At 36.4% G+C, this 14,348-nt stretch overlaps 1 non-coding gene across 1 annotated transcript; it reads right to left on the bottom strand.

Annotated features, from left to right (window-relative positions):
• Window positions 1-13,465: 13,465 nt before the first annotated feature.
• On the bottom strand, window positions 13,466-13,569 carry LOC138159242 (U6 spliceosomal RNA). Its single transcript, XR_011167844.1, has one exon. It is a non-coding gene; the product is annotated as a U6 spliceosomal RNA (small nuclear RNA).
• Window positions 13,570-14,348: the final 779 nt, after the last annotated feature.

Below are 14,348 nucleotides of genomic sequence, written 5' to 3'. Positions count from 1 at the left end.
GTATCTACTATAGCTGTATAGTATATACATATATATAGTATATATATATATATACTATACAGGAGACATGGTGCCATTTGTGAAAAATATTAAATTGGCAAAGCTGTTTTTCTGATATCTGTTTTCTCAAATAAGTAGGAAATTGAGTCAAATTTATAAAAGGGCCATTCTCCAGTTCATAAATCATCAAATGATATGGACAGGCATTTTTTCAGGAAAAGAAATAAAAACTATCAAAAGTCATACCAAAAAATGCTCTGAACCACTATTGATTAGAGAAATGCAAATTAAAGCAAATCTGAGACACAATCTCACACCTATAAAATTGGCTTACATGACAGAAAAGGAAAATGACAAATACTGGATGGAGTCTGGAAAATTTGTTACGCTAAAGCACTGTTAGTGGAGTTGTGAACTGGTCCAACCATTCTGGAGAACAATTTGGAACTTTGCCCAAAGGGCTATAAAACTGTGCATACGCTTTGACCCAGCAATACCACTGCTAAGTCTATATCCCAGAGAGATAAAAGAAAAATGAAAAGGACCTATAAATACAAAAATATTGATAGCAGTTCTTTTCGTGGTGGCAAAAAGAATTGGAAATTGAGGGGATGCCCATCAATTAGGGAATGGCCAACCAGGTTGTGGTATGTGATTGTGGGGAAATATTACTGTGTCATAAGAAATGGGGGAAATGACTTCAGAAAAATCTTGGGAAGACTTCTAAGAACTCATGCAAAGTGAAGTGAGCAGAACCAGGAAAACACTGCACGTAGTAATAGCATTGTCATAATGATGGTCAACTGTGAAAGTCTAAGATACTCTAATCAATTCAATGATCCAAGACAATTCCGAAGGACCCATGATGAAAAATACTATCTACCTACAGAAAGAGAACTTCTGTACTCTTAGTACAGATGGAAGCTTACTTTTTTACTTTCTTCATGTTTCTTGCTATTTTTTTTACAGCATGCAATATGCAAGATATGTTTTGTATGACTTCACATGTATAATGGATATTATATTGCTTGTCTTCTCAGTGGGTGAGGGAGGGCTTGCAGGAAGGAGAGAATTTGGAACTCAAAATTTTTAAAAATGAATGTTTAAAAACAGGCCAAATTGGCTGGATCATGTTTTTGAAGGACAGTAGTGCATAACAAGGCAAGAAAGGTAGGAGGCAGATAGGTTTTAAAGCACTTTAAATGTCAAATAGAATTTATATTTGATTAAAGAAGTTATAAGGAGCTACTAGGGTTTATTGATTAAGAAAGTGACATCATCAGATTTGCACTTTAGAAAAAATCAGTTTGGCAACTGTAAGAAGGATGGAATAGAGGCTATTAGAATAGTGTATCCAAGAGGTAACGAGAACCTGAAGAAAGGTAGGAATTGTGGGAGTGGAGAGAAAGAGACAGATACAAAAGATGTTATGAAGATAAAAATTAGAAGATTTGGCAACTGGATTATTATATGGGGTGAGTGAGAGTGGGAAGTTAAAGATGACACCAAGTTGTAAACCTGGATGACTGTAAGAATGGAAGCAGTGCCTTTGACAGAAATAGGGATGTTTTGAAGAGGGATGAGTGGGGGTGAGGGAGGGGAAGATAATGAGCTAAATTTGGCATATGTTGAATTTGCAAGGTCTATTAGAAGGATATCTAATCAGAAATGTTAGTTGACAGTAAATAGTTTTATTAGTTGTTGTGGTGAGAAAATTACATCACTGAGTCACAAATATTCCTTCGATGAGCTGCACTGATACTGGGCTAGTCCTAGGACAGTACATTGTTTATCACTGAGTCCACATTCAAAGCCTTTCTCATTTTGATGATAAAAGGGATGATGAGGAAGAGGGTGTGTAGGTGATCAGAAGAGAAATTGATCAATTTGATCAATTCCTCCAATCAACTTTATAAGATTATAAGGAATGAGCCTTTTTGAGTTTCTTTTGGGCTTCATTTATGGTTTTTTCCTGATCAGAAGACACACTAGTGTGCAGAAAAATGGACTTGAATTCTAGGGGGAAAGGTGGAACTTACAGTATGCACTCAGTCTTTTCCCCCTCAGAACCAGAAATGACTGCCCTGGTGTAGTGGCATAGGGTGGCTTCATGCGCTTGCAGGTGGCTTGAGGGGAGACATCTTGTAAATGAACTTTCCCAATCCAAGAGATGGTAGTAACTGAAGAACTGGCAGATGTCCTTCAGAAACAGAGGCAGATACATGAATACACTCAGTCAGAGAGGATAGTTCATGAATAACATGTGTAAAAAACAGACTTTCCTGTGGAGGGAGAGTGGATTTTGAAGTACCAAGGCAGCACGAGCAAGGCATCAACCTAGTTCTCTAATTAGAGACAGGAGATTTCCTGGACTGTGTCAGCTCTGAGGCTTTCCTCCTGGGTTACACCAAGTATGTGAGTTTCCAAGTTTGAAGTTTCAAAGACTGAACATTTTAGAGAGAGAAGTAAATTTCCTGAAGCAATATGATCCCTGAGTAAAGATCACCCATATAGTTTCTGAGAAGCATTCTACTTGAGAGTAAAGCTAGTGAGTTATTCATCTAATGTAGGCCCAATGGGAAAGAGATTGCTTGTTCAGCAGCCCTGAAATGTGTTTGCCTCCTGAGGGGAATCTAAACCACTGGGTGACAATCCATTCCTGCCTTTTCATTCTGTCTGAACTTCATCCATGTCCTCTCCTACACCCACCCTACATGCTTCAGGCATTCCTCTGGGCTTTGTTAGTGTGCTGCATTGACCATCTCCACACCTGGACCTCACACCTCATACCTCTGCCTCACATACACAACTGTACCACATTCTTTTCTGAGTCTAGAGTTTTCTGGATGGCATCTTTCTTACCACTTTAAATCTTAATTCTGAATGATTTTTTTTTCTTTTGGAGGGCAATTGGGATTAAGTAACTTGCCCAAGGTTACATGGCTAGTTTTTTTGTGTGGGTGTTAAGTGTCTGAGGCCAGAACCGAAGTCATATCCTCCTGAGTCCGGGGCTGGTGCTTTACTCACTGAGCCACCTAGCCACCCCTTTTAAAGTAGTCTTTTTTTTTTTTTGCTTTTTGGAAGGCAATTGGGGTTAAGTTACTTGCCCAAGGTCACATGGCTAGTTTTTGTGTTAAGTGTCTGAGACTGGATTTGAACTCAGGTCCTCCTAACTCCAGGGCCGGTGTTCTATTCACTGCACCACCTAGACTCCCCAATTCTGAATGATTCTTGACAAATCATTTAATCACTCTGGGTTTCTGTCTTCTCAACTGAAAAGTGGAAAGGATGGACTAGGTGGCCTTCAAAGCTCCTTGCATCTCAAAATCAGGGCTCTTCCTTTTAGTGATTGCTTTACACAGGATCGACATACATAGGAAATGGTAATAAGGTAAATCAACTTATTCTTATCTATTTCCCATTTTTCAGAAACAACAACTTATTTCAACATTATTAGGAATTTAGACTAGAGCTGTTGTGAGTATAATTCATGTCTTCTTATCTTATTCTTATCATCTTTGCCTTTTCTTCTAAGTTATTCTTCATTTTGACCTTTGTTCCCATAAATTAGTACTCTGTCTCCTGATTCATCAATGAGTCCCACATCGGTTTCTGTGTGCTTCCTGACTGTTAAGGTACAGTCAACTTCATTTTCGTGATGTTGCTCAGTGGCTGACTCTTCTTGAAGAAAGTATTCATAATAATATAAGCATGAGGTCCCTGAGTAATCTATAAGCATTTGGCCTCTTTTGTTCCTTAATTCAAAACCATATTTTCCAACATATTCTTCGCCATCTTTCTCTGTGCCACCCTTCACATGAAAGTTACTGAATATCAATACATAAATTGGCTCCCTGTGTAGAATTTGTTAAGTTCATCATAGAACTTCTTCCTCTATAACCAGTGTTAGTATATAAGCTGTAATTCTCTTCGTGATGGTCTTTTTGCTTATTCCCATCAGGAGCACTGTCAGACGTGCTGATCAAGAGTCTTATGAAATGAGGTGGCTTTTGTGATATTGTTATGTAGTGACAACAATTCTGCCAATCCTTTTGTCTCTCCAGGGAAACATATGAGTCATGTTTTTATTTAAATACAACTTCCCTTTATCTTCTGGTTTCATTTCTATTGAGAATATAGCTTTACTTATTGGTCATTGGACAACAATCTCACATTAAGAGAAACAACAATTAAAAGTAATATTTATAGGTAATAAAGTTGGTGTGGTTTTTGGTCCTCTCTATCCTCTTTGCTGTCATCATACCACCATCAATGCAGAAAATGGAAAAAAGGTCTCGCTGAATTCATCACATGGGGTCAACCTACTGGTAATGAGCTAAGAGATACAGTGAATACAGAGCTGGACTTGGAATCAGGAAGATTGGAGTTCAAGTCCTGCCTCAGATGCAACACTTGTAAGATCCTGGGCAAGTCACTTAACCTCTCTCTTCCTCAGTTCCATCCTCTGAAAAATGGGGATAATAGTACCTATCTCACAGAGTTGCTGTGAGGCTCAAATGAGGTAACAAATATAAGTCTCTTTGTACTAAATAAATGTTAGCCATGAGGGAAACCTTCTTACTCACTGAAGCTGTGTGAAAGTGGAATTAGTTACTTCAGGAGGCAGTAAGTTCTCCATCTCTGAAGGTCTTTGAGTAGGGGTTAGATGTTACAGAGGGGGTGCTATGGGTTGGAAAGGATAGCTTCTGAAAATCCTCTGCAATTAAAGATTCTATTACCTCATATGTGGGTTTTACTGTCTCTCTCCCTTTTTTTTTTAATTTAGCCAAATCTCTCATATTTCAATGTGGATATAGTTGGTAATTTTTTTTTGAGTGGATGATTGGGTTTCTATCCTTCCCCATTGAATTCCTACCTTGCCCCCACCCTACTATATGCTGTTCTGTATTTGGTGAAAAGGTAAGAAAGGTGAGATACCCCACTATACCTAGAGACCAGCAACTCAGCAAACTTCTTGAGCAGCTATTTCTGTGAAGCACTGGGAATTCAGAAACAAAACAAAGCAAAGCAAAACAAAACAAAAATGAAAAAAAAAAATAATCCCTGGATTGAAGGAGCTTAGAGACCAATGAGGAAGACTCAAATATTCAGAATGTTGTGTGATCTCATTAATGTGGGTATTGCTACCAGTGGTTCAGATCCATGAGTTGAAATCCATTCTTAGACACTTACCCTCTGTGTGATTCTGGGCGAGTCTCTTAATCTCTATCAGCCTCAATTTCTCAATCTGTAAAATAGGGATAATAATGGGACTTACTTTACAGGGTTGTTCTGGGAGTGCTTAGCACAGTGCCTGTCACATAGTAGGACCTTAATGAATGTTTATTCCTCTCTCTCCCTCCTATCCACACCTGACATACTTGTACTTCTGTCCATGTTTTGGTATACATTAGCCACATAGTGTGCTGGGGACCTTTTTAGATTTTTAACTAAACACAGAGATTGTCTTTTAGTTACTCTCATTTTTCCATGTGACTAGATAATTTTTTAATAGGGGATGCCACACATAAACAGGTACATATATGTGTTTATACATATATCTGTGTTTATATATATATATATATATATATATATGTATATATGTAAACCTTAGAGAGAAGGGATAGTACTAACAACTAACAGAACCACAAAAAGTTTCACAAGGAGGAAGAACCTGAAATGGGCAATAAATAAAGTTAGGGATTCTAGGAGGCCCAAAGTGAGGACAGACAGAATTCCAGGTATGAGGAACAGTTTGCACAAAGATGCAGGGCCATACGATGGAATCATAGTTTGGGGTTGGTAAGTAGGTCAGCATGCCTGGAATATATATTGTCTGGAGGGGACTAAGCTAAACATTACTAATGTATAGAAAGATAGACTAATTATGGAAAATTTTAAATATTAGGCCGAGTTAGTATTTTTTTTCTTAGAGGGAAAAGGGAGTCATTGAAATTTTTAGCAGGGGTCCAAATTGTGCTTTGCTAGCATTTGGGATCATCTTTGTAGGGGATGGTCAATAGGGAAGCCATTTAACAATATTCCTTGGCTGTGACCATACATTTAAAAATGTGATTTATATAACACTTTAAGGTTTGCAAAATGTTCTAAATATGTCATCTCATGTGATCTTCACAACAAACCTTTGAGGTAGATTATTATCTCCATTTTTTCTATAAAGAAAATGAGGTTAGGTGACTTGCCTGGGATCACATAGTTAAGTAAACATCTGAGCCAGGCTTTGAACTCTAGTCTTTCTGACTATAGGTCCAATGGTCCATTTAGCTTCCTGCTTCGTGGTATGATTCAAGAAGTTAAAAAGAGCCTGAGAGGACAGTAAATCTTAGTAGTACTCTCTGTGCAGCATGACATTTTGTTCATGTCAATTGTTGTTGTTCAGTCATTTTAGTCCTGTCTGACTCTCCATGACATCATTTGGGATTTTCTTGGCAAAGGTACTAGAGTGGTTTGCCATTTCCTTCTCCAGCTCACAGTGGGAAGTGACTTGCCCAGGTTCACACAGCTAATAAGTGTTTAAGGCCAAATTTGAACTCAGGTCTCCCTGGTTCCAGGCTCAACATTCTATCCACACTATTTGTCAAAGATTTGTGTCTTCCCTGTATGTGTGACATGGAGAACTTATCCAATATTTCCTCAGTGTTTAATTGCATGAAAATCATTTAATATTTATTATTTGATATTTATCATTTAACAAAATTATTTTTTAACATATAAAATGATTTCATATTATGAAAATCTGGCTTATTCTGTAGAGTTCACCAAGAGAGCATTTTTAAACCCTATGGACATGGGCACCAAGTTAAATTAAAAATGTTCACAGAAGTGCCCCAGAATTTGCATTTTAAGACGTGCACTATAACAAACAGTGCAGACAATGCATACACTTTTTCACATTGCTGGTTCACTAGTTCTCTCTATAATACAAATTAAATGGCAGGTTTTTTTTAAACAACAATGCATTTATCTAAATAGGAAGACCAGATTCAACAATGCAGTATTTTATAACCAGAAAAGCAACTATTTCTCAGATATTTCCTCTTTTAAAACTTAGCTCTTCATTGGCTTTGTGCCCTTCCAAGCCTTGGCTAATATTCAGTACAACGTATGTAAGAAGGCCCAGCTCCATTCCAAAGAAAAACTTCATCACATCAAAACATTATTTGCATATTCATAAGCTTCCACCTTCGGGCAGAGACATGAGCTCTTTTTCTTGCAAACTATTACATCGATAGAAATATACAAATAAGCATCTAGAAGAACGAACAAGGATATTAAATGGAAAAATGTTCACTCACCAGTGCACTATTTAAGATCAGGTTTAGAGTATGTTTGCTTGATTACAAAGTAAATTTTAAAGGGAAATAATTGTGTTCATTGTTCACATAAATATTTCATAGCCATTATTACTAATTATTGCTAATATTGTTGACTGTGCTTCTTAGGAACTGTTTGCTTTTGCTAGAAAATATACTAACAAGGTAGCTTTTTTTAAATGAAAAATATATTTAAATTTTACCTTAGGGGCTACTTTTTTAATCAAAATAGCACACCAAGGCATGGTTGAAAGCACTCTGCTTTATCAAAGGTCTCTCAAAACTCAATTGTTATCCAGAAATGAGTATTTTCCTGCTGAACAACAAAATATTTACTGTGTGCACCCGTTTGCCAGAAATTAGATTATCCTGTTCGTTGATTGATTTTGCATATTAGTAATTAATGAATTTTGCCAACTGCTAATGATATTATTCTTAAATAAAATATTCCCTTCTGAGTTCACAAGCCATGGGCATATTATTTTTGCTTACCAATACCACTTACAACTTCAATCTGTTTCATTTTATGGAAATCGCCTGCCATAGTCTCACCCAAGCTGACTGGTAGGACTCCTCAGAACCATTCAGAATGGCTAGAGGCTGTTACTTTTCTTTAAAAGGTTTGTCTTGGGAATGATTTTGTGATCATTACTGGAAAAAGATAGGCTTTTACACATAATCTTGAGGAATCTGGACACCATTCTCTTGATTAAAATATACTTTTGAATGATTTTGGTAGCATTTACACATTCTCCTAGACCAGTCTACTTCAGATGTCAACATTTCATCCAAATATAAAGGGATGATACTCATTCATTCTACTGTCAATAGTAGAAAATAAGCATTAGATGAAAATGGTTGAAATCCTCAAAAGCCTTTACTTGGTAATCATTGAACACTTCTACCTAATGCCATGGAAACAATAAAACACGTTATATTAGTCCATAAATAATGAGTATCCAGGGGATACTAATTCCTATTCAAGGAACATCCTTTATAATTCATATTTTGGTGGATCACCTTACTGTTTCTTAGCTTATTCATTAGGGAGTGAGACTGTCCTCTGTATGACCAATCAGAAGGATTTTTATTTGTTTTCTTTTGAAGATGCAAAACTTCTTTCAAGGAATCTTATACCAACCATTCTGGGACCATGGCAGAAGATTTCCATAAAGTGAGACAGGCTAGATCTGGGGATGGGCTTGCTAAGCACATTTAACATGTCTGTGTTTTTGCAAATGGGCAGAATGAATGAGTTTGTAAGAGGATGACCATTTATTGGCAGAATTTCTGGAGTTGGAGCTTCTTTAAGCTTTCACTTTCCCTCAGGTACCCTCCAAAGAAACAGCATCTTCTTGGTCAGCTATGGTTCTGCTTTCATCAAGAGTGAGGATCGGGAGATAAGAATGCCATGCCCTTTCCTCAGAATGTAAGACAGTGTAGGCTGAAGGCACTTTGGCAGGGCTTTTTGAAGAAAGTTGCCATCAGCCTGTTAGTTTGCTCCTTAGCCTCAGAGCATACTGCACTGACTTTATTCTTTATGCTTGTTCTTTGTGAAGCAGTGAAGTGGATTTAAAATTCCATTCCTGACCTCCAAGACCTTCAGTGATCCCAGTTCCCGCAGACCTGCCTAAGCTACTTTTCCTACTCACACACGGCAGGTGTAAGCCCATTGTTCACATCTATTAACTAGAGTATTGAAAAGGGCTTACATTTTATGCACTATACATCTAGAACATTTCCCTCAATTTTAAGTTCTCATATTCAAGCTAAGACTTTCAAATATTCAGGCCACAAGTGAGAAAATAGGCTACATTTAACTTAATTAAATTCTTATCGTCACTCTCAAATACCAATTTTGAAGGATTTGAATATACCTGAACTGTAAATATTTCAAAAAATGAAACAACCAGCCCAAATGATGTATGAAGAAGAAAATATTCAAACCTCTCAGTTCTATTTAAAAGGAAATGCAAGACTCAAATGAGAGTTATTGTTAAAATTGTATTAGTGTTTAGTGGTTAAACCAAGTCATAACACACTGCAGGCCTTCCCAGTACTTCCCACATTGCTCAGCAAGAGTCCACTTTCCTCTCAACAACTTGCTTCTTAACTCACAAAAGAAATTCATTTTTAACATTGGGAAGTAAATTAAAAGTTAGCTATAGAAAAATAGTAACCATTACACAATCGATATAGAGAAACTAATTTTCAAACTTGGACATCAGAAGGCACCCAATCTGTCTTGTGGGTGCTTAAAAAGGATCATTTAAAAAAAAAAGATTTTAGGAACATTCACAGAGGGCACTGGAATTCAATGGGCTAAAAAGCCCAATATCTAAATTTAGGTTCTTAGGAAAAAATTTAGAGCCTGGAATTTGCTTGATTCTGTCTTTGGACATCATAGTTTAATGGTTGTTAAAAAAAAAAAAAGACTATGATTCTGACAGTGTCCAGGAAAAGAATGACAAATTGAGAAAAACATAGTGCTTTCCTAAGTGAATGTGTCATGTGGGATAATATGTCAATATTCTTATTAATGACAGTAATTCATTGAGAGTCACCAAAGTAGGATTCTCATTTTTTAATACAAAAGTATATGTGTATATATGCATACACACACATATATATAAAACACATATATTTTCTGTGTAAATATATATATATATATATATATATATATACAGAGAAAAATTCATGACCATTATTAGTACTCTCTATACTGTGCACTCATGAAGTCTATTCTTTAATTCATGGCTCCATCTGTTCTTTAGAGAACCTGCTACTATTTGTGTCCTGGCTTCTCTTTCAGTCAGCATCTACAACACATCAGGGGCAGAACATTCTGACCATCACTTATAGTCCAACTATCAAATGTGGGCCATCTCCAGGGTGACCGGATTGGCAAAGAAACAAAAGCATTGTGAATTCTGATGAAGGTGCTGTGTACACAGATTGAGCTGACTGGTTTCAGCAAATGGTCAGAATGTTTCCATAGCCAATGTATTCAAAGACAGTCTAAGATTTGCCAAATACCCTACAACATATAAAACAAAAACACAAATACAAACAATAACAAAAGGACATATTGCCACAAGGAATTCTTTGAACTCATGCTCAATAGTTGATAAACATTTATTAAGTACTTACTGTGTGCCAGTAATGGGGATAAAGATAAGGGGAAGAAAGACAGTTCTTTCAAGACCTTACAGTCTAATGGAGCAAAACAATGCACGAAAGGAAGCTGAAAAGGGGGTAGAATGCCAGAGGGCACCTGGCTGACCTGGCACATTGAAACTGAGCAGAGCAGCTGATAATAAATGTCATTATTGAAAAAAAAAACTGAGCCCTTTATAAAGGGAGGCCATGGGAGGAGTTCATTGCTCTACCCTCCAGCTCTCCAATCAGAGGAGAGAAGCCACTGAGGGTGTGTTGATTATCAAAGCTAAATTAATATCCAAAAAGATGAGATTTTGGGTGATGAACTTATCCTGGGGGAAGCATGATGTTCCCAGAGTCAAAAATGAGCAGAGTTCCTGATGGGAAATAAAGTTAGCTCCAAGCATTGTGTTTTTCAATAAGTCTTTCATCGAGGAGACACGGAACATACTAGAGGTCTTCTTCTGATTCTAATCGTATTTTACAGGTATCAGCAAAGCACTCTCTCTGCATGACCATCTCAATGTGTATGTTTTTGCTAATGTCTTCTACACTGCTTTCAAATGCAAGTTATCATTAATAATGAGCTACACCTACTGGACATCCACTTTGTATCTTTCCATTATCTTGGAGTCATCTGTATCTTTAGTTCTTCTTATAACAAAATGCTCCATGAGTTTTTGGACACATGGTTTATGCAAATAGAGAAAGGCAACTTGAGAGAATTAAAATAACAACAACACACAATTTCCTAAAAGTGATTTACCCTCCTTCTTCCTCTTTGTTTAATTCTACATGCAGGATACTATCTTCAGCATCTGTATAAGATATTTGCATATATAAATATATAATATATATATATATACACATGTGTAAATGTGTATGTATGTATTTGTGTTAGAAAACATGAATAAAGCATATTATCCATAACCATATACAAGTTAACAAATAAGGGGAAGAGAACAAGCATTTATTAAGTTCCTACTATGTGCCAGACACTATGGTAAGTGCTTTATAACTATGTGTGTGTGTACTTTTTTTGCTTTTTGGAGGGCAACTGGGGTTAAGTGACTTGCCCAAGGTCACACAGCTAGTTTTTGTGTTAAATGTCTGAGGCTGGATTTGAACGCAGGCCCTCCTGACTCCAAGGCTGGTGTTCTATTCACTGCACCACCTAGCCACCCCATAAATATTTTCTTTATGTTTGTTTTCTTTATATATTTTTTCTTTATAAATATTTTCTTCTTTTACATACATGATGGGCTAACTCATCCATCATAATCTGGGTAACATACACAGTTTTATGTTTTTCTTGTATAGTTATTTTTATTCCTATTTCTTCCAAATGACTATGGATTTTATTGGGGAACACTCGTATTTCAGGGCTCAATGAAATTAGCACATCTATTAAGAGAAGCATTTAGAGAACACTTCACTGTCAATACAGAATGCTTCTTCTATGGGGACTCTGAGGAGTATATCCTCCATGAAACCAGTAAATGTTCTAAGTTGTGGGATAATAGAATAATGATATTTGGGACTGAAAGGGACCTTGGAGATCATCTCTAATCTAGTAACCTTATTTTACAGATGAGAAACTGAAGCCCAGGGAGATAATCATGTTTTCTTATAAGCCTCCCTACATACTGATACTCAATAGATCATAGGAAAATTATTTCTATGGATACATCTTTCCTATAAACTTTTATGATTTTAACACATTTGTAGCAAATACCTTGTTTGAGGAGAGGCTATGTTGTACTCTACTGAGTCAAATGATCTTTTGAAATCAACAATAATGACAAAAAGATCTTATATTTATTTTTAAATGTTTTATTTTTTCAGTCAGCAAAAATCTGCCTTTTCATCTTCCCCCTAAACTCCTCACCCACAGATAATCGAGAATGAAAGAAAAACAAAACCCCTGTAAAAATGTATTTCATAAATGTAAAATGTAAAAACCACATTTCAGAATTATCTCCCCAAAAATACACAGCTTATTCTTCACTCTAAGTCCTCCAAGTATGTTTCATCATTAAGCCTCTGTCATCATGGTCAGTCATTACAATGATCAGAATTCCTAATTCTTTCAAAGTTGTTCTCTTTACCATATTGTTGTTATTGTAAAAATTGTTCTCCTAATGCTATTCAATTCACTTTGTATAAATTCATACAAGTCTTCTTAGATTTCTCTGAAATCATTCCCTTTATCATTTCTTAGAATACAATAATATTCCATCACATTTATATAGCATAAATTATTCAGTCATTCCACAATTGATGAGCATTCTCTCAGTTTTAAATTCTTTGCTGCCACAAAAATAACTACTATAAATAATTTCTCTACATATGGGTCTTTTCCCTCTTTCTTTGATCTCTTTAGGGTAGAGAGCTAAGAGGAGTGATATCTGGATCAAAAGGTATACGTGGTTCGGTGGCTTTTTGGCCAGAGTTCCAAATTACTTTCCAGAATAGTTGGATCAGTTTATCCCTCAACTAACAGTACATTAAGTGCTTGTTTTCACCAAATCCCTCCAGCATATTACTTTTCTATCAACTTAGCCAATCTGATATGAAGTAGTACATCAGAGTTGTTTTCATCTGAATTTCACTAATTATTAGTGATTCGACCACTTCATATGGCTATTGATAGCTTAGATTTTTTCTTCTGAAAATTGCACATACACTTTGACAACATTTATCAACCAAGAAATGTTCTTTTTCTTATCAATTTGATTCAATTTCGTGTGTGTGTGTGTGTGTGTGTGCATGAAATGATACCTCAGAGAAACATGAAGCAAAGATTTTTTTCCAATTTCCTGATTCCTGGATTGTTTTTTTTTTAGCTCTAAATTTTTCTTAATTTACATAATCAAAATTGTCCTCTTGGCAACCTCTATATTTCTTGTTTGGTCATGAATTCCTCCCCTCTCCATAGATCTGACAAGTAATTTCTTCCATGATCATCTAATAAAAATATGGAATGCTTCATGAATGTGTCTCATTTCTTTCTTGTAAAAGGGGTATGCTATTCTCTGTATCATTTAAATTTTAGTTACGTGCTGCTAAAGCAACTACCAGAAACAAGAAATTGAGAGGAGATTCATATTAAAGGAGGAGAAATAATGAGTACTGTTTTAGATTGAGAAGTCCAACAGACATTTGGTGTAGGACTGCAGTTAAGGAGAGAGTGGAGCTGGCTGTTTGGTTTTGAAGTTATCTGTATAGACATGATAGCTGAACACAGGAGAACTGATGAGAGAACCATGAGAGAGTGTGTAGAGAGAAAAAAGGACAAATAGAACTTTGGTGAATACTTATATTTGGGGATCAGAAAATAATATCCAGCAAATTATACTAAAGAAGAATGACAGGTAGTTGCTGAAGTAGGAGAGAGTAGTGCAATAGAAACCAAACAAAAAGAAAATATCCAGGTGCAGCTAGGTGGCACAGTGAATAGAGCACTGGCCCTGGAGTCAGGAGAACCTGAGTTCAAATCCAACCTCAGACACTTAACACTTACTAGCCATGTGACCTTGAGCAAGTCACTTAACTCCAATTGCCCTGCCTTCCCTCCTGCAAAAGGAAGGAAGGAAGGAAGGAAGGAAGGAAGGAAGGAAGGAAGGAAGGAAGGAAGGAAGGAAGGAAGGAAGGAAGGAAGGAAGGAAGGAAGGGAGGGAGGGAGAGAGACAAAGAGAGAGACAGAAAGAAAGAAAGAGAGAGAAAGAAAGAAAGAAAGAAAGAAAGAAAGAAAGAAAGAAAGAAAGAAAGAAAGAAAGAAAGAAAGAAAGAAAGAAAGAAAGAAAGAAAGAAAGAAAGGAAGGAAGGAAGGAAGGAAGGAAGGAAGGAAGGAAG

This window comes from Petaurus breviceps, unplaced genomic scaffold (assembly GCF_028583685.1).
Source record: "Petaurus breviceps papuanus isolate PSGF00001 unplaced genomic scaffold, PetGlider_PUasm1.0 175, whole genome shotgun sequence".
Classification (NCBI taxonomy): Eukaryota; Metazoa; Chordata; class Mammalia; order Diprotodontia; family Petauridae; genus Petaurus; species Petaurus breviceps.
This window is presented reverse-complemented; position numbering and strand designations above follow the sequence as displayed.